This window comes from Atractosteus spatula, assembly GCF_055471065.1.
Source record: "Atractosteus spatula isolate fAtrSpa1 chromosome 16 unlocalized genomic scaffold, fAtrSpa1.hap1 SUPER_16_unloc_2, whole genome shotgun sequence".
Lineage (NCBI taxonomy): Eukaryota > Metazoa > Chordata > Actinopteri > Semionotiformes > Lepisosteidae > Atractosteus > Atractosteus spatula.
In genome coordinates this window covers 1,674,695-1,697,858 of record NW_028296632.1, presented here as the reverse complement: position 1 = coordinate 1,697,858, position 23,164 = coordinate 1,674,695, and the positions used below count along the sequence as shown (strand labels likewise).

Sequence of the window (23,164 nt, the reverse complement as noted above, 5' to 3'; positions counted from 1 at the left end):
GCGGGTCCCAATGCCCCAGTATAGTGACGGAGACGCTGTGTGGTAAAAAGGCGCCGTCTTTTGGATGAGATGTAAAACCGAGGTCATAGCTCTCTGTGGTCATTAAAAGTGACCACCAAAACCTTTGACAAAAGCTCTTGGTAATTGATGGTCTTCAATAATGCTTCTCCTTTAGGTACATTTGAAATCAGCTGAAAAATGCTGTGAAATGGGGGGGCACTTCAGGCCAGTGTAGGATTTGGGTTACAAGAACCATTAAACAGCACGAGAAAGCCCGTACACTGAATCGCAGGGCTTTCTATTCAAAGAAGGACAAAAGAAACTTCCCTGAATTCCATTTTTTGCAGCACAGAGAGGACAGGGGGCACGAGGCCTGTTAGCTCAGTTGGTTAGAGTGTGGTGCTGATAACGCCAAGGTAGTGGGTTCGATCCCCGTTCGGGCCAGGCAGTCTCCTCCTCTCTTGCCAAAACCTGTTGCTGTGGTGAGATTGGTGGTAATGCAAAGACGCCACATACTACCAACAGATGAGAGTGTTGCGGGAAAAGAGAGAAGTGATGGAAGATTGAAGAGTGTCCTAGGTGGAGCCAAGATGAAGTGTCACAATTGCATAGGGGAGGATTTCAAATGTTTAAGATGGTAAAAATAACCGTAAGTGATCCCCCATTCCGGCGCAGTCTGACGTACTTCTGTCATATAAAGTGAAACTAGATGTTGAACTGGAGCCTCACCATTTGCATAAGTGAGGCTCCAGTTATACATCTAGTTTCACTTTAAATGACAAAACTGAAGAGACTTAAAAGAGCTGGAGAGGATTTCTTACAACTTTTGAGCCGGCACAGTTTTCGAAAACGTTTTCTTCACGCTGCACTATACAACACAGACAGCCAAGAGTCTCCAAAACAAAACGAATTGACAGATAGGAGAAAAGTCCCACTCGTCCTAAAGTTCCCAAAATCCAGCACTGAGCGTAAACAAAGTGTTCAAGTAGCGTGGGAATGCTACCCCTAATCCTAGCTGGAGTTTGAGCGACTGGTTCAGAGTTTGCTCAAGAGTTTACCTTTCACAGATGCGCAAAGATGAATGTTGAGGGTGCACGCTTCAAGGCGCCTTACAGTGCAGGGAGTGATTAGAGACAATTCGTGACGTGTGCTCGTTCCCGTATACCGTACGCCCCGGGTTGCAGTGCTAGGATGACGTCCAATACCGCTTCGGCACGTAACGGCATTATATTCAAGTGCTGGACGTGAGGGTTTTATTTTGTTCGTTTTGTTCTGCTCTGCTTTGCTTTGTTTTGCTTTCCATGGCGTTCGTAAGAGCGTCAATAAAAAGGCGATTCCTGCGTCTAACACGAATATAAGAGCTATTTCAAGTGCGGCTTCTAAAATGCTTGTAGACATTTGTCTGTTGTTGATTGTTTTTTTGTGTCTAACAAAGTGCCATTTTCCTGTCCGGACGGGGAGACTTTATCATTCCGACATGAAGCAACCCTTAAGTCCTCTGAGGCGTGTCTGTCTGCAAGGTTTGTATTTTGGAAAGGTTTTTTTTTTTTTAACGGAGAACGACTTTGAAAAAGATTTCCGCCGGCGTCTCGCGATCCGTGTGAGATTGTAGCAAGAACATGGTGCGGCTTCTTAAATGCTTGTGGACATTTGTCTGTTGTTGATTGTTTCTTTGTGTCTAACAAAGTGCCATTTTCCTGTCCGGACGGGGAGACTTTATCATTCCCACATGAAGCCACCCTTAAGTCCTCTGAGGCGTGTCTGTCTGCAAGGCTTGTATTTTGGAAAGGTTTTTTTTTTAATGGAGAACGACTTTGAAAAAGGTTTCCGCCGGCGCCTCGCGATCCATGTGAGATTGTAGCAAGAACGCAACAACGGCGGCGCGCGCTGTAGTCGTGGCCGAGTGGTTAAGGCGATGGACTAGAAATCCATTGGGGTCTCCCCGCGCAGGTTCGAATCCTGCCGACTACGGTGTCCTCCTCACGTTGTTGTGTGCCGGCGCAAGCAAGGAAAAGTGCCTTTCTGCTTTTCCTGGTGGTTTTAAAACGCGAGATCGCTTGTACCCGCTGCCTTGGAAAGAAATGTCTACATGTTTACTTGCACATTGTCTATTGTTTGTTTGTACATTGTCTTGATGCACTGTTTGCACTTTGTCTTGTTTTTTACACTTGTTTTACAATCGAGAGACCTTCTGTAAGTAAGAATTCCATTGTACCAGTACCGGTTACATATGGCAATAAAGTTCAAGTTCATTCTGAGCAGAAGACCCTCACACCTGAAGAAGGCTTGCGTTTTCTCTCTTCTCTTTAAGCATGTGTACAATGTGTAATACAATTACAATGTGTAATTACAATGCGAATCGTATGAGGGTGGGGGGGAGGTGTCTTTCGCTGGAAATCTCGCCTGCTTCTACTTTACGAGTACAACCCCCTCTCTGCCGGAGTGCTGGCTGTGACGAATTAAACCGGTTTCACAGGTTTCAATCACAGACCATGTGACATGGGAGTCAGGAAACTAACACACAGCGCCACCGGATTTGATAACACTATAAAAACGCTATAAAATAATGTGACTAGGCACACAAACAAGTTTACAGCACAGTACAATAATAAATGCTGACCATGACTTTAGAAGCATAAATTGCCTTACACTCAATTTAAACACAAGCTGTCTTTAGCCCTCTAAGCTGGTTCATACAGAAATGTAGAGATCCAGGCTCAGAACACACAGCTTCATTAGCGAATACATATGCAGGACAACTAGAGAAGACGTTTTACAGAGGATGGATTTTTAGAAACATCCCATCAGTGACATCACTGAAGTCAACTCCTAGGTACTGTAACTGTCGTGTGGATAGTTTCACAAGAATCAGACAAAGGTTTAAGCATCGCTTGTTCTAGATAAAACTGCAAAAAAAAACAACAACAACCCATAATGTACTTCTTTGCGGCTCTGTTTGCCCAAATCATATATTCACAACGTGAAATCTAGAAAATAATATTACGTAACCAAAATCCGCAATATGGAAACAGAACCTGTGTAATTGTTGATAGATGATGTACTCGTAACATTTTTTCAAGACGAACTACAACATTTAAAAAATGACTTGTATGTACTTGATATCTCTAAGCAATCCACGGGTCCCAGCACAAAACGAAACTAAAACGCATACCGTTTCGCGCTTCTTATTAGTTGCTCAAAAGTAATTTGACCGTATGAAATGCATAATATAAACCTAGAAATATATGCGTGAGCAGTACTTAAGCACTGTAGTATCGGTGTTAAGACATACCTCTCAAATACTGTAAATCAAGTTAAAAATATCTCAAGACCGATTCTGGTCATAATGAAACCATGTTTCGTGTATGTTTTCTTTAAAGTACCGAGACCAGCCATATACTCTATGTTTATGTTCCAAAATTAATATCGTTTATGGCCTTCACACGCGTTGCAGTATGCTCCTATTCTTTTTATGCTCAGCTACTAAGATTTCCCTTCAGTGGTAAAATTAGATATGAATATTCAATACTTAAACGGGCACAGTTAAGACATTAAATATACATATACATACTGTATACAGTACAGTTTTCATACGGTAATATGTTTATGTTCCTAAATCAATCTCTTTTATGAGCATGTGAAAGGCATGGTGAATCGATTCTCAAAAATTACTGTACTTTGCATGATTGGAAACAAATGCGTGATTGCGAAATGCTGTGGTGTTACTTTTACAAAGACGGTCAATGAAAAAAAGAATGTTGACCAGGGCAATACTTTGAGTTTACACTTACAGCTTGTCCAAGGTCATTCATTATTAATACTATTAGTAATATCTTCGTTAAAGACTTTGATGGCCACAGCTCAAACGTGAGAGGTTGAGCTTTATTAGCTCCACCTTGCGGAAATTCCGGATACTATTATTTTGCTTGTCGTATTATAGGAGAATTTACGGTAACTCGCGGTATTTACCGGTAGCTTGCGGTAGACTGCGTACAGCGTACCGCAAAATAATGCGTTATCGCCCGCGCATTTTGAATGGCTGCATCTGTAGGCTGCCAAAAGTCTCCGAAACCAAATTTTGATAGCAGAAAATTCTCACTCGTCCAGAAGTTCCCTTGGGACACAACATCCAGCACAGAGTGGTAAAAAAGCGACTTTTTGTAGAGCCTTGCAGCGTGCATTGGTGGTTCAGTGGTAGAATTCTGCCTGCCACGTGGGAGGCCCGGGTTCGATTCCCGGCCAATGCAGTGGCTTTTGCAGCGAGCGGCTCCATCACTTGCATCCCCTTTCAACTCGCAACTGAAAACCCACTGAAGCTTAGAAGCTGTGAGCCAGGTCAGTACCCGGATGAGGGTGACCTACAGGGAAAAGCAAAGCTTACAGCTGGAAGCGGTGTTAATGGAGCCAGGGGTGGGGCGCTCACCTTGAGGTCTGTGCGGGTCCCAATGCCCCAGTATAGTGACGGAGACGCTGTGTGGTAAAAAGGCGCCGTCTTTTGGATGAGATGTAAAACCGAGGTCATAGCTCTCTGTGGTCATTAAAAGTGACCACCAAAACCTTTGACAAAAGCTCTTGGTAATTGATGGTCTTCAATAATGCTTCTCCTTTAGGTACATTTGAAATCAGCTGAAAAATGCTGTGAAATGGGGGGGCACTTCAGGCCAGTGTAGGATTTGGGTTACAAGAACCATTAAACAGCACGAGAAAGCCCGTACACTGAATCGCAGGGCTTTCTATTCAAAGAAGGACAAAAGAAACTTCCCTGAATTCCATTTTTTGCAGCACAGAGAGGACAGGGGGCACGAGGCCTGTTAGCTCAGTTGGTTAGAGTGTGGTGCTGATAACGCCAAGGTCGTGGGTTCGATCCCCGTTCGGGCCAGGCAGTCTCCTCCTCTCTTGCCAAAACCTGTTGCTGTGGTGAGATTGGTGGTAATGCAAAGACGCCACATACTACCAACAGATGAGAGTGTTGCGGGAAAAGAGAGAAGTGATGGAAGATTGAAGAGTGTCCTAGGTGGAGCCAAGATGAAATGTCACAATTGCATAGGGGAGGATTTCAAATGTTTAAGATGGTAAAAATAACCGTAAGTGATCCCCCATTCCGGCGCAGTCTGACGTACTTCTGTCATATAAAGTGAAACTAGATGTTGAACTGGAGCCTCACCATTTGCATAAGTGAGGCTCCAGTTATACATCTAGTTTCACTTTAAATGACAAAACTGAAGAGACTTAAAAGAGCTGGAGAGGATTTCTTACAACTTTTGAGCCGGCACAGTTTTCGAAAACGTTTTCTTCACGCTGCACTATACAACACAGACAGCCAAGAGTCTCCAAAACAAAACGAATTGACAGATAGGAGAAAAGTCCCACTCGTCCTAAAGTTCCCAAAATCCAGCACTGAGCGTAAACAAAGTGTTCAAGTAGCGTGGGAATGCTACCCCTAATCCTAGCTGGAGTTTGAGCGACTGGTTCAGAGTTTGCTCAAGAGTTTACCTTTCACAGATGCGCAAAGATGAATGTTGAGGGTGCACGCTTCAAGGCGCCTTACAGTGCAGGGAGTGATTAGAGACAATTCGTGACGTGTGCTCGTTCCCGTATACCGTACGCCCCGGGTTGCAGTGCTAGGATGACGTCCAATACCGCTTCGGCACGTAACGGCATTATATTCAAGTGCTGGACGTGAGGGTTTTATTTTGTTCGTTTTGTTCTGCTCTGCTTTGCTTTGTTTTGCTTTCCATGGCGTTCGTAAGAGCGTCAATAAAAAGGCGATTCCTGCGTCTAACACGAATATAAGAGCTATTTCAAGTGCGGCTTCTAAAATGCTTGTAGACATTTGTCTGTTGTTGATTGTTTTTTTGTGTCTAACAAAGTGCCATTTTCCTGTCCGGACGGGGAGACTTTATCATTCCGACATGAAGCAACCCTTAAGTCCTCTGAGGCGTGTCTGTCTGCAAGGTTTGTATTTTGGAAAGGTTTTTTTTTTTTAACGGAGAACGACTTTGAAAAAGATTTCCGCCGGCGTCTCGCGATCCGTGTGAGATTGTAGCAAGAACATGGTGCGGCTTCTTAAATGCTTGTGGACATTTGTCTGTTGTTGATTGTTTCTTTGTGTCTAACAAAGTGCCATTTTCCTGTCCGGACGGGGAGACTTTATCATTCCCACATGAAGCCACCCTTAAGTCCTCTGAGGCGTGTCTGTCTGCAAGGCTTGTATTTTGGAAAGGTTTTTTTTTTAATGGAGAACGACTTTGAAAAAGGTTTCCGCCGGCGCCTCGCGATCCATGTGAGATTGTAGCAAGAACGCAACAACGGCGGCGCGCGCTGTAGTCGTGGCCGAGTGGTTAAGGCGATGGACTAGAAATCCATTGGGGTCTCCCCGCGCAGGTTCGAATCCTGCCGACTACGGTGTCCTCCTCACGTTGTTGTGTGCCGGCGCAAGCAAGGAAAAGTGCCTTTCTGCTTTTCCTGGTGGTTTTAAAACGCGAGATCGCTTGTACCCGCTGCCTTGGAAAGAAATGTCTACATGTTTACTTGCACATTGTCTATTGTTTGTTTGTACATTGTCTTGATGCACTGTTTGCACTTTGTCTTGTTTTTTACACTTGTTTTACAATCGAGAGACCTTCTGTAAGTAAGAATTCCATTGTACCAGTACCGGTTACATATGGCAATAAAGTTCAAGTTCATTCTGAGCAGAAGACCCTCACACCTGAAGAAGGCTTGCGTTTTCTCTCTTCTCTTTAAGCATGTGTACAATGTGTAATACAATTACAATGTGTAATTACAATGCGAATCGTATGAGGGTGGGGGGGAGGTGTCTTTCGCTGGAAATCTCGCCTGCTTCTACTTTACGAGTACAACCCCCTCTCTGCCGGAGTGCTGGCTGTGACGAATTAAACCGGTTTCACAGGTTTCAATCACAGACCATGTGACATGGGAGTCAGGAAACTAACACACAGCGCCACCGGATTTGATAACACTATAAAAACGCTATAAAATAATGTGACTAGGCACACAAACAAGTTTACAGCACAGTACAATAATAAATGCTGACCATGACTTTAGAAGCATAAATTGCCTTACACTCAATTTAAACACAAGCTGTCTTTAGCCCTCTAAGCTGGTTCATACAGAAATGTAGAGATCCAGGCTCAGAACACACAGCTTCATTAGCGAATACATATGCAGGACAACTAGAGAAGACGTTTTACAGAGGATGGATTTTTAGAAACATCCCATCAGTGACATCACTGAAGTCAACTCCTAGGTACTGTAACTGTCGTGTGGATAGTTTCACAAGAATCAGACAAAGGTTTAAGCATCGCTTGTTCTAGATAAAACTGCAAAAAAAAACAACAACAACCCATAATGTACTTCTTTGCGGCTCTGTTTGCCCAAATCATATATTCCCAACGTGAAATCTAGAAAATAATATTACGTAACCAAAATCCGCAATATGGAAACAGAACCTGTGTAATTGTTGATAGATGATGTACTCGTAACATTTTTTCAAGACGAACTACAACATTTAAAAAATGACTTGTATGTACTTGATATCTCTAAGCAATCCACGGGTCCCAGCACAAAACGAAACTAAAACGCATACCGTTTCGCGCTTCTTATTAGTTGCTCAAAAGTAATTTGACCGTATGAAATGCATAATATAAACCTAGAAATATATGCGTGAGCAGTACTTAAGCACTGTAGTATCGGTGTTAAGACATACCTCTCAAATACTGTAAATCAAGTTAAAAATATCTCAAGACCGATTCTGGTCATAATGAAACCATGTTTCGTGTATGTTTTCTTTAAAGTACCGAGACCAGCCATATACTCTATGTTTATGTTCCAAAATTAATATCGTTTATGGCCTTCACACGCGTTGCAGTATGCTCCTATTCTTTTTATGCTCAGCTACTAAGATTTCCCTTCAGTGGTAAAATTAGATATGAATATTCAATACTTAAACGGGCACAGTTAAGACATTAAATATACATATACATACTGTATACAGTACAGTTTTCATACGGTAATATGTTTATGTTCCTAAATCAATCTCTTTTATGAGCATGTGAAAGGCATGGTGAATCGATTCTCAAAAATTACTGTACTTTGCATGATTGGAAACAAATGCGTGATTGCGAAATGCTGTGGTGTTACTTTTACAAAGACGGTCAATGAAAAAAAGAATGTTGACCAGGGCAATACTTTGAGTTTACACTTACAGCTTGTCCAAGGTCATTCATTATTAATACTATTAGTAATATCTTCGTTAAAGACTTTGATGGCCACAGCTCAAACGTGAGAGGTTGAGCTTTATTAGCTCCACCTTGCGGAAATTCCGGATACTATTATTTTGCTTGTCGTATTATAGGAGAATTTACGGTAACTCGCGGTATTTACCGGTAGCTTGCGGTAGACTGCGTACAGCGTACCGCAAAATAATGCGTTATCGCCCGCGCATTTTGAATGGCTGCATCTGTAGGCTGCCAAAAGTCTCCGAAACCAAATTTTGATAGCAGAAAATTCTCACTCGTCCAGAAGTTCCCTTGGGACACAACATCCAGCACAGAGTGGTAAAAAAGCGACTTTTTGTAGAGCCTTGCAGCGTGCATTGGTGGTTCAGTGGTAGAATTCTGCCTGCCACGTGGGAGGCCCGGGTTCGATTCCCGGCCAATGCAGTGGCTTTTGCAGCGAGCGGCTCCATCACTTGCATCCCCTTTCAACTCGCAACTGAAAACCCACTGAAGCTTAGAAGCTGTGAGCCAGGTCAGTACCCGGATGAGGGTGACCTACAGGGAAAAGCAAAGCTTACAGCTGGAAGCGGTGTTAATGGAGCCAGGGGTGGGGCGCTCACCTTGAGGTCTGTGCGGGTCCCAATGCCCCAGTATAGTGACGGAGACGCTGTGTGGTAAAAAGGCGCCGTCTTTTGGATGAGATGTAAAACCGAGGTCATAGCTCTCTGTGGTCATTAAAAGTGACCACCAAAACCTTTGACAAAAGCTCTTGGTAATTGATGGTCTTCAATAATGCTTCTCCTTTAGGTACATTTGAAATCAGCTGAAAAATGCTGTGAAATGGGGGGGCACTTCAGGCCAGTGTAGGATTTGGGTTACAAGAACCATTAAACAGCACGAGAAAGCCCGTACACTGAATCGCAGGGCTTTCTATTCAAAGAAGGACAAAAGAAACTTCCCTGAATTCCATTTTTTGCAGCACAGAAAGGACAGGGGGCACGAGGCCTGTTAGCTCAGTTGGTTAGAGTGTGGTGCTGATAACGCCAAGGTCGTGGGTTCGATCCCCGTTCGGGCCAGGCAGTCTCCTCCTCTCTTGCCAAAACCTGTTGCTGTGGTGAGATTGGTGGTAATGCAAAGACGCCACATACTACCAACAGATGAGAGTGTTGCGGGAAAAGAGAGAAGTGATGGAAGATTGAAGAGTGTCCTAGGTGGAGCCAAGATGAAATGTCACAATTGCATAGGGGAGGATTTCAAATGTTTAAGATGGTAAAAATAACCGTAAGTGATCCCCCATTCCGGCGCAGTCTGACGTACTTCTGTCATATAAAGTGAAACTAGATGTTGAACTGGAGCCTCACCATTTGCATAAGTGAGGCTCCAGTTATACATCTAGTTTCACTTTAAATGACAAAACTGAAGAGACTTAAAAGAGCTGGAGAGGATTTCTTACAACTTTTGAGCCGGCACAGTTTTCGAAAACGTTTTCTTCACGCTGCACTATACAACACAGACAGCCAAGAGTCTCCAAAACAAAACGAATTGACAGATAGGAGAAAAGTCCCACTCGTCCTAAAGTTCCCAAAATCCAGCACTGAGCGTAAACAAAGTGTTCAAGTAGCGTGGGAATGCTACCCCTAATCCTAGCTGGAGTTTGAGCGACTGGTTCAGAGTTTGCTCAAGAGTTTACCTTTCACAGATGCGCAAAGATGAATGTTGAGGGTGCACGCTTCAAGGCGCCTTACAGTGCAGGGAGTGATTAGAGACAATTCGTGACGTGTGCTCGTTCCCGTATACCGTACGCCCCGGGTTGCAGTGCTAGGATGACGTCCAATACCGCTTCGGCACGTAACGGCATTATATTCAAGTGCTGGACGTGAGGGTTTTATTTTGTTCGTTTTGTTCTGCTCTGCTTTGCTTTGTTTTGCTTTCCATGGCGTTCGTAAGAGCGTCAATAAAAAGGCGATTCCTGCGTCTAACACGAATATAAGAGCTATTTCAAGTGCGGCTTCTAAAATGCTTGTAGACATTTGTCTGTTGTTGATTGTTTTTTTGTGTCTAACAAAGTGCCATTTTCCTGTCCGGACGGGGAGACTTTATCATTCCGACATGAAGCAACCCTTAAGTCCTCTGAGGCGTGTCTGTCTGCAAGGTTTGTATTTTGGAAAGGTTTTTTTTTTTTAACGGAGAACGACTTTGAAAAAGATTTCCGCCGGCGTCTCGCGATCCGTGTGAGATTGTAGCAAGAACATGGTGCGGCTTCTTAAATGCTTGTGGACATTTGTCTGTTGTTGATTGTTTCTTTGTGTCTAACAAAGTGCCATTTTCCTGTCCGGACGGGGAGACTTTATCATTCCCACATGAAGCCACCCTTAAGTCCTCTGAGGCGTGTCTGTCTGCAAGGCTTGTATTTTGGAAAGGTTTTTTTTTTAATGGAGAACGACTTCGAAAAAGGTTTCCGCCGGCGCCTCGCGATCCATGTGAGATTGTAGCAAGAACGCAACAACGGCGGCGCGCGCTGTAGTCGTGGCCGAGTGGTTAAGGCGATGGACTAGAAATCCATTGGGGTCTCCCCGCGCAGGTTCGAATCCTGCCGACTACGGTGTCCTCCTCACGTTGTTGTGTGCCGGCGCAAGCAAGGAAAAGTGCCTTTCTGCTTTTCCTGGTGGTTTTAAAACGCGAGATCGCTTGTACCCGCTGCCTTGGAAAGAAATGTCTACATGTTTACTTGCACATTGTCTATTGTTTGTTTGTACATTGTCTTGATGCACTGTTTGCACTTTGTCTTGTTTTTTACACTTGTTTTACAATCGAGAGACCTTCTGTAAGTAAGAATTCCATTGTACCAGTACCGGTTACATATGGCAATAAAGTTCAAGTTCATTCTGAGCAGAAGACCCTCACACCTGAAGAAGGCTTGCGTTTTCTCTCTTCTCTTTAAGCATGTGTACAATGTGTAATACAATTACAATGTGTAATTACAATGCGAATCGTATGAGGGTGGGGGGGAGGTGTCTTTCGCTGGAAATCTCGCCTGCTTCTACTTTACGAGTACAACCCCCTCTCTGCCGGAGTGCTGGCTGTGACGAATTAAACCGGTTTCACAGGTTTCAATCACAGACCATGTGACATGGGAGTCAGGAAACTAACACACAGCGCCACCGGATTTGATAACACTATAAAAACGCTATAAAATAATGTGACTAGGCACACAAACAAGTTTACAGCACAGTACAATAATAAATGCTGACCATGACTTTAGAAGCATAAATTGCCTTACACTCAATTTAAACACAAGCTGTCTTTAGCCCTCTAAGCTGGTTCATACAGAAATGTAGAGATCCAGGCTCAGAACACACAGCTTCATTAGCGAATACATATGCAGGACAACTAGAGAAGACGTTTTACAGAGGATGGATTTTTAGAAACATCCCATCAGTGACATCACTGAAGTCAACTCCTAGGTACTGTAACTGTCGTGTGGATAGTTTCACAAGAATCAGACAAAGGTTTAAGCATCGCTTGTTCTAGATAAAACTGCAAAAAAAACAACAACAACCCATAATGTACTTCTTTGCGGCTCTGTTTGCCCAAATCATATATTCACAACGTGAAATCTAGAAAATAATATTACGTAACCAAAATCCGCAATATGGAAACAGAACCTGTGTAATTGTTGATAGATGATGTACTCGTAACATTTTTTCAAGACGAACTACAACATTTAAAAAATGACTTGTATGTACTTGATATCTCTAAGCAATCCACGGGTCCCAGCACAAAACGAAACTAAAACGCATACCGTTTCGCGCTTCTTATTAGTTGCTCAAAAGTAATTTGACCGTATGAAATGCATAATATAAACCTAGAAATATATGCGTGAGCAGTACTTAAGCACTGTAGTATCGGTGTTAAGACATACCTCTCAAATACTGTAAATCAAGTTAAAAATATCTCAAGACCGATTCTGGTCATAATGAAACCATGTTTCGTGTATGTTTTCTTTAAAGTACCGAGACCAGCCATATACTCTATGTTTATGTTCCAAAATTAATATCGTTTATGGCCTTCACACGCGTTGCAGTATGCTCCTATTCTTTTTATGCTCAGCTACTAAGATTTCCCTTCAGTGGTAAAATTAGATATGAATATTCAATACTTAAACGGGCACAGTTAAGACATTAAATATACATATACATACTGTATACAGTACAGTTTTCATACGGTAATATGTTTATGTTCCTAAATCAATCTCTTTTATGAGCATGTGAAAGGCATGGTGAATCGATTCTCAAAAATTACTGTACTTTGCATGATTGGAAACAAATGCGTGATTGCGAAATGCTGTGGTGTTACTTTTACAAAGACGGTCAATGAAAAAAAGAATGTTGACCAGGGCAATACTTTGAGTTTACACTTACAGCTTGTCCAAGGTCATTCATTATTAATACTATTAGTAATATCTTCGTTAAAGACTTTGATGGCCACAGCTCAAACATGAGAGGTTGAGCTTTATTAGCTCCACCTTGCGGAAATTCCGGATACTATTATTTTGCTTGTCGTATTATAGGAGAATTTACGGTAACTCGCGGTATTTACCGGTAGCTTGCGGTAGACTGCGTACAGCGTACCGCAAAATAATGCGTTATCGCCCGCGCATTTTGAATGGCTGCATCTGTAGGCTGCCAAAAGTCTCCGAAACCAAATTTTGATAGCAGAAAATTCTCACTCGTCCAGAAGTTCCCTTGGGACACAACATCCAGCACAGAGTGGTAAAAAAGCGTCTTTTTTGTAGAGCCTTGCAGCGTGCATTGGTGGTTCAGTGGTAGAATTCTCGCCTGCCACGTGGGAGGCCCGGGTTCGATTCCCGGCCAATGCAGTGGCTTTTGCAGCGAGCGGCTCCATCACTTGCATCCCCTTTCAACTCGCAACTGAAAACCCACTGAAGCTTAGAAGCTGTGAGCCAGGTCAGTACCCGGATGAGGGTGACCTACAGGGAAAAGCAAAGCTTACAGCTGGAAGCGGTGTTAATGGAGCCAGGGGTGGGGCGCTCACCTTGAGGTCTGTGCGGGTCCCAATGCCCCAGTATAGTGACGGAGACGCTGTGTGGTAAAAAGGCGCCGTCTTTTGGATGAGATGTAAAACCGAGGTCATAGCTCTCTGTGGTCATTAAAAGTGACCACCAAAACCTTTGACAAAAGCTCTTGGTAATTGATGGTCTTCAATAATGCTTCTCCTTTAGGTACATTTGAAATCAGCTGAAAAATGCTGTGAAATGGGGGGGCACTTCAGGCCAGTGTAGGATTTGGGTTACAAGAACCATTAAACAGCACGAGAAAGCCCGTACACTGAATCGCAGGGCTTTCTATTCAAGAAGGACAAAAGAAACTTCCCTGAATTCCATTTTTTGCAGCACAGAGAGGACAGGGGGCACGAGGCCTGTTAGCTCAGTTGGTTAGAGTGTGGTGCTGATAACGCCAAGGTCGTGGGTTCGATCCCCGTTCGGGCCAGGCAGTCTCCTCCTCTCTTGCCAAAACCTGTTGCTGTGGTGAGATTGGTGGTAATGCAAAGACGCCACATACTACCAACAGATGAGAGTGTTGCGGGAAAAGAGAGAAGTGATGGAAGATTGAAGAGTGTCCTAGGTGGAGCCAAGATGAAGTGTCACAATTGCATAGGGGAGGATTTCAAATGATTAAGATGGTAAAAATAACCGTAAGTGATCCCCCATTCCGGCGCAGTCTGACGTACTTCTGTCATATAAAGTGAAACTAGATGTTGAACTGGAGCCTCACCATTTGCATAAGTGAGGCTCCAGTTATACATCTAGTTTCACTTTAAATGACAAAACTGAAGAGACTTAAAAGAGCTGGAGAGGATTTCTTACAACTTTTGAGCCGGCACAGTTTTCGAAAACGTTTTCTTCACGCTGCACTATACAGCACAGACAGCCAAGAGTCTCCAAAACAAAACGAATTGACAGATAGGAGAAAAGTCCCACTCGTCCTAAAGTTCCCAAAATCCAGCACTGAGCGTAAACAAAGTGTTCAAGTAGCGTGGGAATGCTACCCCTAATCCTAGCTGGAGTTTGAGCGACTGGTTCAGAGTTTGCTCAAGAGTTTACCTTTCACAGATGCGCAAAGATGAATGTTGAGGGTGCACGCTTCAAGGCGCCTTACAGTGCAGGGAGTGATTAGAGACAATTCGTGACGTGTGCTCGTTCCCGTATACCGTACGCCCCGGGTTGCAGTGCTAGGATGACGTCCAATACCGCTTCGGCACGTAACTGCATTATATTCAAGTGCTGGACGTGAGGGTTTTATTTTGTTCGTTTTGTTCTGCTCTGCTTTGCTTTGTTTTGCTTTCCATGGCGTTCGTAAGAGCGTCAATAAAAAGGCGATTCCTGCGTCTAACACGAATATAAGAGCTATTTCAAGTGCGGCTTCTAAAATGCTTGTAGACATTTGTCTGTTGTTGATTGTTTTTTTGTGTCTAACAAAGTGCCATTTTCCTGTCCGGACGGGGAGACTTTATCATTCCGACATGAAGCAACCCTTAAGTCCTCTGAGGCGTGTCTGTCTGCAAGGTTTGTATTTTGGAAAGGTTTTTTTTTTTTAACGGAGAACGACTTTGAAAAAGATTTCCGCCGGCGTCTCGCGATCCGTGTGAGATTGTAGCAAGAACATGGTGCGGCTTCTTAAATGCTTGTGGACATTTGTCTGTTGTTGATTGTTTCTTTGTGTCTAACAAAGTGCCATTTTCCTGTCCGGACGGGGAGACTTTATCATTCCCACATGAAGCCACCCTTAAGTCCTCTGAGGCGTGTCTGTCTGCAAGGCTTGTATTTTGGAAAGGTTTTTTTTTTAATGGAGAACGACTTTGAAAAAGGTTTCCGCCGGCGCCTCGCGATCCATGTGAGATTGTAGCAAGAACGCAACAACGGCGGCGCGCGCTGTAGTCGTGGCCGAGTGGTTAAGGCGATGGACTAGAAATCCATTGGGGTCTCCCCGCGCAGGTTCGAATCCTGCCGACTACGGTGTCCTCCTCACGTTGTTGTGTGCCGGCGCAAGCAAGGAAAAGTGCCTTTCTGCTTTTCCTGGTGGTTTTAAAACGCGAGATCGCTTGTACCCGCTGCCTTGGAAAGAAATGTCTACATGTTTACTTGCACATTGTCTATTGTTTGTTTGTACATTGTCTTGATGCACTGTTTGCACTTTGTCTTGTTTTTTACACTTGTTTTACAATCGAGAGACCTTCTGTAAGTAAGAATTCCATTGTACCAGTACCGGTTACATATGGCAATAAAGTTCAAGTTCATTCTGAGCAGAAGACCCTCACACCTGAAGAAGGCTTGCGTTTTCTCTCTTCTCTTTAAGCATGTGTACAATGTGTAATACAATTACAATGTGTAATTACAATGCGAATCGTATGAGGGTGGGGGGGAGGTGTCTTTCGCTGGAAATCTCGCCTGCTTCTACTTTACGAGTACAACCCCCTCTCTGCCGGAGTGCTGGCTGTGACGAATTAAACCGGTTTCACAGGTTTCAATCACAGACCATGTGACATGGGAGTCAGGAAACTAACACACAGCGCCACCGGATTTGATAACACTATAAAAACGCTATAAAATAATGTGACTAGGCACACAAACAAGTTTACAGCACAGTACAATAATAAATGCTGACCATGACTTTAGAAGCATAAATTGCCTTACACTCAATTTAAACACAAGCTGTCTTTAGCCCTCTAAGCTGGTTCATACAGAAATGTAGAGATCCAGGCTCAGAACACACAGCTTCATTAGCGAATACATATGCAGGACAACTAGAGAAGACGTTTTACAGAGGATGGATTTTTAGAAACATCCCATCAGTGACATCACTGAAGTCAACTCCTAGGTACTGTAACTGTCGTGTGGATAGTTTCACAAGAATCAGACAAAGGTTTAAGCATCGCTTGTTCTAGATAAAACTGCAAAAAAAAACAACAACAACCCATAATGTACTTCTTTGCGGCTCTGTTTGCCCAAATCATATATTCCCAACGTGAAATCTAGAAAATAATATTACGTAACCAAAATCCGCAATATGGAAACAGAACCTGTGTAATTGTTGATAGATGATGTACTCGTAACATTTTTTCAAGACGAACTACAACATTTAAAAAATGACTTGTATGTACTTGATATCTCTAAGCAATCCACGGGTCCCAGCACAAAACGAAACTAAAACGCATACCGTTTCGCGCTTCTTATTAGTTGCTCAAAAGTAATTTGACCGTATGAAATGCATAATATAAACCTAGAAATATATGCGTGAGCAGTACTTAAGCACTGTAGTATTGGTGTTAAGACATACCTCTCAAATACTGTAAATCAAGTTAAAAATATCTCAAGACCGATTCTGGTCATAATGAAACCATGTTTCGTGTATGTTTTCTTTAAAGTACCGAGACCAGCCATATACTCTATGTTTATGTTCCAAAATTAATATCGTTTATGGCCTTCACACGCGTTGCAGTATGCTCCTATTCTTTTTATGCTCAGCTACTAAGATTTCCCTTCAGTGGTAAAATTAGATATGAATATTCAATACTTAAACGGGCACAGTTAAGACATTAAATATACATATACATACTGTATACAGTACAGTTTTCATACGGTAATATGTTTATGTTCCTAAATCAATCTCTTTTATGAGCATGTGAAAGGCATGGTGAATCGATTCTCAAAAATTACTGTACTTTGCATGATTGGAAACAAATGCGTGATTGCGAAATGCTGTGGTGTTACTTTTACAAAGACGGTCAATGAAAAAAAGAATGTTGACCAGGGCAATACTTTGAGTTTACACTTACAGCTTGTCCAAGGTCATTCATTATTAATACTATTAGTAATATCTTCGTTAAAGACTTTGATGGCCACAGCTCAAACATGAGAGGTTGAGCTTTATTAGCTCCACCTTGCGGAAATTCCGGATACTATTATTTTGCTTGTCGTATTATAGGAGAATTTACGGTAACTCGCGGTATTTACCGGTAGCTTGCGGTAGACTGCGTACAGCGTACCGCAAAATAATGCGTTATCGCCCGCGCATTTTGAATGGCTGCATCTGTAGGCTGCCAAAAGTCTCCGAAACCAAATTTTGATAGCAGAAAATTCTCACTCGTCCAGAAGTTCCCTTGGGACACAACATCCAGCACAGAGTGGTAAAAAAGCGTCTTTTTTGTAGACCCTTGCAGCGTGCATTGGTGGTTCAGTGGTAGAATTCTCGCCTGCCACGCGGGAGGCCCGGGTTCGATTCCCGGCCAATGCAGTGGCTTTTGCAGCGAGCGGCTCCATCACTTGCATCCCCTTTCAACTCGCAACTGAAAACCCACTGAAGCTTAGAAGCTGTGAGCCAGGTCAGTACCCGGATGAGGGTGACCTACAGGGAAAAGCAAAGCTTACAGCTGGAAGCGGTGTTAATGGAGCCAGGGGTGGGGCGCTCACCTTGAGGTCTGTGCGGGTCCCAATGCCCCAGTATAGTGACGGAGACGCTGTGTGGTAAAAAGGCGCCGTCTTTTGGATGAGATGTAAAACCGAGGTCATAGCTCTCTGTGGTCATTAAAAGTGACCACCAAAACCTTTGACAAAAGCTCTTGGTAATTGATGGTCTTCAATAATGCTTCTCCTTTAGGTACATTTGAAATCAGCTGAAAAATGCTGTGAAATGGGGGGGCACTTCAGGCCAGTGTAGGATTTGGGTTACAAGAACCATTAAACAGCACGAGAAAGCCCGTACACTGAATCGCAGGGCTTTCTATTCAAAGGACAAAAGAAACTTCCCTGAATTCCATTTTTTGCAGCACAGAGAGGACAGGGGGCACGAGGCCTGTTAGCTCAGTTGGTTAGAGTGTGGTGCTGATAACGCCAAGGTCACGGGTTCGATCCCCGTTCGGGCCAGGCAGTCTCCTCCTCTCTTGCCAAAACCTGTTGCTGTGGTGAGATTGGTGGTAATGCAAAGACGCCACATACTACCAACAGATGAGAGTGTTGCGGGAAAAGAGAGAAGTGATGGAAGATTGAAGAGTGTCCTAGGTGGAGCCAAGATGAAGTGTCACAATTGCATAGGGGAGGATTTCAAATGTTTAAGATGGTAAAAATAACCGTAAGTGATCCCCCATTCCGGCGCAGTCTGACGTACTTCTGTCATATAAAGTGAAACTAGATGTTGAACTGGAGCCTCACCATTTGCATAAGTGAGGCTCCAGTTATACATCTAGTTTCACTTTAAATGACAAAACTGAAGAGACTTAAAAGAGCTGGAGAGGATTTCTTACAACTTTTGAGCCGGCACAGTTTTCGAAAACGTTTTCTTCACGCTGCACTATACAACACAGACAGCCAAGAGTCTCCAAAACAAAACGAATTGACAGATAGGAGAAAAGTCCCACTCGTCCTAAAGTTCCCAAAATCCAGCACTGAGCGTAAACAAAGTGTTCAAGTAGCGTGGGAATGCTACCCCTAATCCTAGCTGGAGTTTGAGCGACTGGTTCAGAGTTTGCTCAAGAGTTTACCTTTCACAGATGCGCAAAGATGAATGTTGAGGGTGCACGCTTCAAGGCGCCTTACAGTGCAGGGAGTGATTAGAGACAATTCGTGACGTGTGCTCGTTCCCGTATACCGTACGCCCTGGGTTGCAGTGCTAGGATGACGTCCAATACCGCTTCGGCACGTAACGGCATTATATTCAAGTGCTGGACGTGAGGGTTTTATTTTGTTCGCTTTGTTCTGCTCTGCTTTGCTTTGTTTTGCTTTCCATGGCGTTCGTAAGAGCGTCAATAAAAAGGCGATTCCTGCGTCTAACACGAATATAAGAGCTATTTCAAGTGCGGCTTCTAAAATGCTTGTAGACATTTGTCTGTTGTTGATTGTTTTTTTGTGTCTAACAAAGTGCCATTTTCCTGTCCGGACGGGGAGACTTTATCATTCCGACATGAAGCAACCCTTAAGTCCTCTGAGGCGTGTCTGTCTGCAAGGTTTGTATTTTGGAAAGGTTTTTTTTTTTTAACGGAGAACGACTTTGAAAAAGATTTCCGCCGGCGTCTCGCGATCCGTGTGAGATTGTAGCAAGAACATGGTGCGGCTTCTTAAATGCTTGTGGACATTTGTCTGTTGTTGATTGTTTCTTTGTGTCTAACAAAGTGCCATTTTCCTGTCCGGACGGGGAGACTTTATCATTCCCACATGAAGCCACCCTTAAGTCCTCTGAGGCGTGTCTGTCTGCAAGGCTTGTATTTTGGAAAGGTTTTTTTTTTAATGGAGAACGACATTGAAAAAGGTTTCCGCCGGCGCCTCGCGATCCATGTGAGATTGTAGCAAGAACGCAACAACGGCGGCGCGCGCTGTAGTCGTGGCCGAGTGGTTAAGGCGATGGACTAGAAATCCATTGGGGTCTCCCCGCGCAGGTTCGAATCCTGCCGACTACGGTGTCCTCCTCACGTTGTTGTGTGCCGGCGCAAGCAAGGAAAAGTGCCTTTCTGCTTTTCCTGGTGGTTTTAAAACGCGAGATCGCTTGTACCCGCTGCCTTGGAAAGAAATGTCTACATGTTTACTTGCACATTGTCTATTGTTTGTTTGTACATTGTCTTGATGCACTGTTTGCACTTTGTCTTGTTTTTTACACTTGTTTTACAATCGAGAGACCTTCTGTAAGTAAGAATTCCATTGTACCAGTACCGGTTACATATGGCAATAAAGTTCAAGTTCATTCTGAGCAGAAGACCCTCACACCTGAAGAAGGCTTGCGTTTTCTCTCTTCTCTTTAAGCATGTGTACAATGTGTAATACAATTACAATGTGTAATTACAATGCGAATCGTATGAGGGTGGGGGGGAGGTGTCTTTCGCTGGAAATCTCGCCTGCTTCTACTTTACGAGTACAACCCCCTCTCTGCCGGAGTGCTGGCTGTGACGAATTAAACCGGTTTCACAGGTTTCAATCACAGACCATGTGACATGGGAGTCAGGAAACTAACACACAGCGCCACCGGATTTGATAACACTATAAAAACGCTATAAAATAATGTGACTAGGCACACAAACAAGTTTACAGCACAGTACAATAATAAATGCTGACCATGACTTTAGAAGCATAAATTGCCTTACACTCAATTTAAACACAAGCTGTCTTTAGCCCTCTAAGCTGGTTCATACAGAAATGTAGAGATCCAGGCTCAGAACACACAGCTTCATTAGCGAATACATATGCAGGACAACTAGAGAAGACGTTTTACAGAGGATGGATTTTTAGAAACATCCCATCAGTGACATCACTGAAGTCAACTCCTAGGTACTGTAACTGTCGTGTGGATAGTTTCACAAGAATCAGACAAAGGTTTAAGCATCGCTTGTTCTAGATAAAACTGCAAAAAAAACAACAACAACCCATAATGTACTTCTTTGCGGCTCTGTTTGCCCAAATCATATATTCACAACGTGAAATCTAGAAAATAATATTACGTAACCAAAATCCGCAATATGGAAACAGAACCTGTGTAATTGTTGATAGATGATGTACTCGTAACATTTTTTCAAGACGAACTACAACATTTAAAAAATGACTTGTATGTACTTGATATCTCTAAGCAATCCACGGGTCCCAGCACAAAACGAAACTAAAACGCATACCGTTTCGCGCTTCTTATTAGTTGCTCAAAAGTAATTTGACCGTATGAAATGCATAATATAAACCTAGAAATATATGCGTGAGCAGTACTTAAGCACTGTAGTATCGGTGTTAAGACATACCTCTCAAATACTGTAAATCAAGTTAAAAATATCTCAAGACCGATTCTGGTCATAATGAAACCATGTTTCGTGTATGTTTTCTTTAAAGTACCGAGACCAGCCATATACTCTATGTTTATGTTCCAAAATTAATATCGTTTATGGCCTTCACACGCGTTGCAGTATGCTCCTATTCTTTTTATGCTCAGCTACTAAGATTTCCCTTCAGTGGTAAAATTAGATATGAATATTCAATACTTAAACGGGCACAGTTAAGACATTAAATATACATATACATACTGTATACAGTACAGTTTTCATACGGTAATATGTTTATGTTCCTAAATCAATCTCTTTTATGAGCATGTGAAAGGCATGGTGAATCGATTCTCAAAAATTACTGTACTTTGCATGATTGGAAACAAATGCGTGATTGCGAAATGCTGTGGTGTTACTTTTACAAAGACGGTCAATGAAAAAAAGAATGTTGACCAGGGCAATACTTTGAGTTTACACTTACAGCTTGTCCAAGGTCATTCATTATTAATACTATTAGTAATATCTTCGTTAAAGACTTTGATGGCCACAGCTCAAACATGAGAGGTTGAGCTTTATTAGCTCCACCTTGCGGAAATTCCGGATACTATTATTTTGCTTGTCGTATTATAGGAGAATTTACGGTAACTCGCGGTATTTACCGGTAGCTTGCGGTAGACTGCGTACAGCGTACCGCAAAATAATGCGTTATCGCCCGCGCATTTTGAATGGCTGCATCTGTAGGCTGCCAAAAGTCTCCGAAACCAAATTTTGATAGCAGAAAATTCTCACTCGTCCAGAAGTTCCCTTGGGACACAACATCCAGCACAGAGTGGTAAAAAAGCGTCTTTTTTGTAGAGCCTTGCAGCGTGCATTGGTGGTTCAGTGGTAGAATTCTCGCCTGCCACGCGGGAGGCCCGGGTTCGATTCCCGGCCAATGCAGTGGCTTTTGCAGCGAGCGGCTCCATCACTTGCATCCCCTTTCAACTCGCAACTGAAAACCCACTGAAGCTTAGAAGCTGTGAGCCAGGTCAGTACCCGGATGAGGGTGACCTACAGGGAAAAGCAAAGCTTACAGCTGGAAGCGGTGTTAATGGAGCCAGGGGTGGGGCGCTCACCTTGAGGTCTGTGCGGGTCCCAATGCCCCAGTATAGTGACGGAGACGCTGTGTGGTAAAAAGGCGCCGTCTTTTGGATGAGATGTAAAACCGAGGTCATAGCTCTCTGTGGTCATTAAAAGTGACCACCAAAACCTTTGACAAAAGCTCTTGGTAATTGATGGTCTTCAATAATGCTTCTCCTTTAGGTACATTTGAAATCAGCTGAAAAATGCTGTGAAATGGGGGGGCACTTCAGGCCAGTGTAGGATTTGGGTTACAAGAACCATTAAACAGCACGAGAAAGCCCGTACACTGAATCGCAGGGCTTTCTATTCAAAGAAGGACAAAAGAAACTTCCCTGAATTCCATTTTTTGCAGCACAGAGAGGACAGGGGGCACGAGGCCTGTTAGCTCAGTTGGTTAGAGTGTGGTGCTGATAACGCCAAGGTCGTGGGTTCGATCCCCGTTCGGGCCAGGCAGTCTCCTCCTCTCTTGCCAAAACCTGTTGCTGTGGTGAGATTGGTGGTAATGCAAAGACGCCACATACTACCAACAGATGAGAGTGTTGCGGGAAAAGAGAGAAGTGATGGAAGATTGAAGAGTGTCCTAGGTGGAGCCAAGATGAAGTGTCACAATTGCATAGGGGAGGATTTCAAATGTTTAAGATGGTAAAAATAACCGTAAGTGATCCCCCATTCCGGCGCAGTCTGACGTACTTCTGTCATATAAAGTGAAACTAGATGTTGAACTGGAGCCTCACCATTTGCATAAGTGAGGCTCCAGTTATACATCTAGTTTCACTTTAAATGACAAAACTGAAGAGACTTAAAAGAGCTGGAGAGGATTTCTTACAACTTTTGAGCCGGCACAGTTTTCGAAAACGTTTTCTTCACGCTGCACTATACAACACAGACAGCCAAGAGTCTCCAAAACAAAACGAATTGACAGATAGGAGAAAAGTCCCACTCGTCCTAAAGTTCCCAAAATCCAGCACTGAGCGTAAACAAAGTGTTCAAGTAGCGTG

General features: G+C 43.3%; 14 non-coding genes across 14 annotated transcripts; all 14 read left to right on the top strand.

The window, feature by feature from the left end:
* Positions 1–370: 370 nt before the first annotated feature.
* On the top strand, positions 371–444 carry trnai-gau (transfer RNA isoleucine (anticodon GAU)). The gene has a single exon. It is a non-coding gene; the product is annotated as a tRNA-Ile (tRNA).
* A 1,445-nt stretch (positions 445–1,889) lies between these two features.
* trnas-aga (transfer RNA serine (anticodon AGA)) lies at positions 1,890–1,971 on the top strand. Its single transcript has one exon. It is a non-coding gene; the product is annotated as a tRNA-Ser (tRNA).
* A 2,834-nt stretch (positions 1,972–4,805) lies between these two features.
* On the top strand, positions 4,806–4,879 carry trnai-gau (transfer RNA isoleucine (anticodon GAU)). Its single transcript has one exon. It is a non-coding gene; the product is annotated as a tRNA-Ile (tRNA).
* Positions 4,880–6,323: 1,444 nt separating this feature from the next.
* On the top strand, positions 6,324–6,405 carry trnas-aga (transfer RNA serine (anticodon AGA)). Its single transcript has one exon. It is a non-coding gene; the product is annotated as a tRNA-Ser (tRNA).
* Positions 6,406–9,239: 2,834 nt separating this feature from the next.
* trnai-gau (transfer RNA isoleucine (anticodon GAU)) lies at positions 9,240–9,313 on the top strand. The gene has a single exon. It is a non-coding gene; the product is annotated as a tRNA-Ile (tRNA).
* A 1,444-nt stretch (positions 9,314–10,757) lies between these two features.
* trnas-aga (transfer RNA serine (anticodon AGA)) lies at positions 10,758–10,839 on the top strand. The gene has a single exon. It is a non-coding gene; the product is annotated as a tRNA-Ser (tRNA).
* A 2,206-nt stretch (positions 10,840–13,045) lies between these two features.
* trnag-gcc (transfer RNA glycine (anticodon GCC)) lies at positions 13,046–13,116 on the top strand. Its single transcript has one exon. It is a non-coding gene; the product is annotated as a tRNA-Gly (tRNA).
* Positions 13,117–13,673: 557 nt separating this feature from the next.
* Positions 13,674–13,747, top strand: trnai-gau (transfer RNA isoleucine (anticodon GAU)). The gene has a single exon. It is a non-coding gene; the product is annotated as a tRNA-Ile (tRNA).
* A 1,444-nt stretch (positions 13,748–15,191) lies between these two features.
* On the top strand, positions 15,192–15,273 carry trnas-aga (transfer RNA serine (anticodon AGA)). Its single transcript has one exon. It is a non-coding gene; the product is annotated as a tRNA-Ser (tRNA).
* A 2,207-nt stretch (positions 15,274–17,480) lies between these two features.
* trnag-gcc (transfer RNA glycine (anticodon GCC)) lies at positions 17,481–17,551 on the top strand. The gene has a single exon. It is a non-coding gene; the product is annotated as a tRNA-Gly (tRNA).
* Positions 17,552–18,106: 555 nt separating this feature from the next.
* Positions 18,107–18,180, top strand: trnai-gau (transfer RNA isoleucine (anticodon GAU)). The gene has a single exon. It is a non-coding gene; the product is annotated as a tRNA-Ile (tRNA).
* A 1,444-nt stretch (positions 18,181–19,624) lies between these two features.
* trnas-aga (transfer RNA serine (anticodon AGA)) lies at positions 19,625–19,706 on the top strand. The gene has a single exon. It is a non-coding gene; the product is annotated as a tRNA-Ser (tRNA).
* A 2,206-nt stretch (positions 19,707–21,912) lies between these two features.
* trnag-gcc (transfer RNA glycine (anticodon GCC)) lies at positions 21,913–21,983 on the top strand. The gene has a single exon. It is a non-coding gene; the product is annotated as a tRNA-Gly (tRNA).
* Positions 21,984–22,541: 558 nt separating this feature from the next.
* On the top strand, positions 22,542–22,615 carry trnai-gau (transfer RNA isoleucine (anticodon GAU)). The gene has a single exon. It is a non-coding gene; the product is annotated as a tRNA-Ile (tRNA).
* Positions 22,616–23,164: the final 549 nt, after the last annotated feature.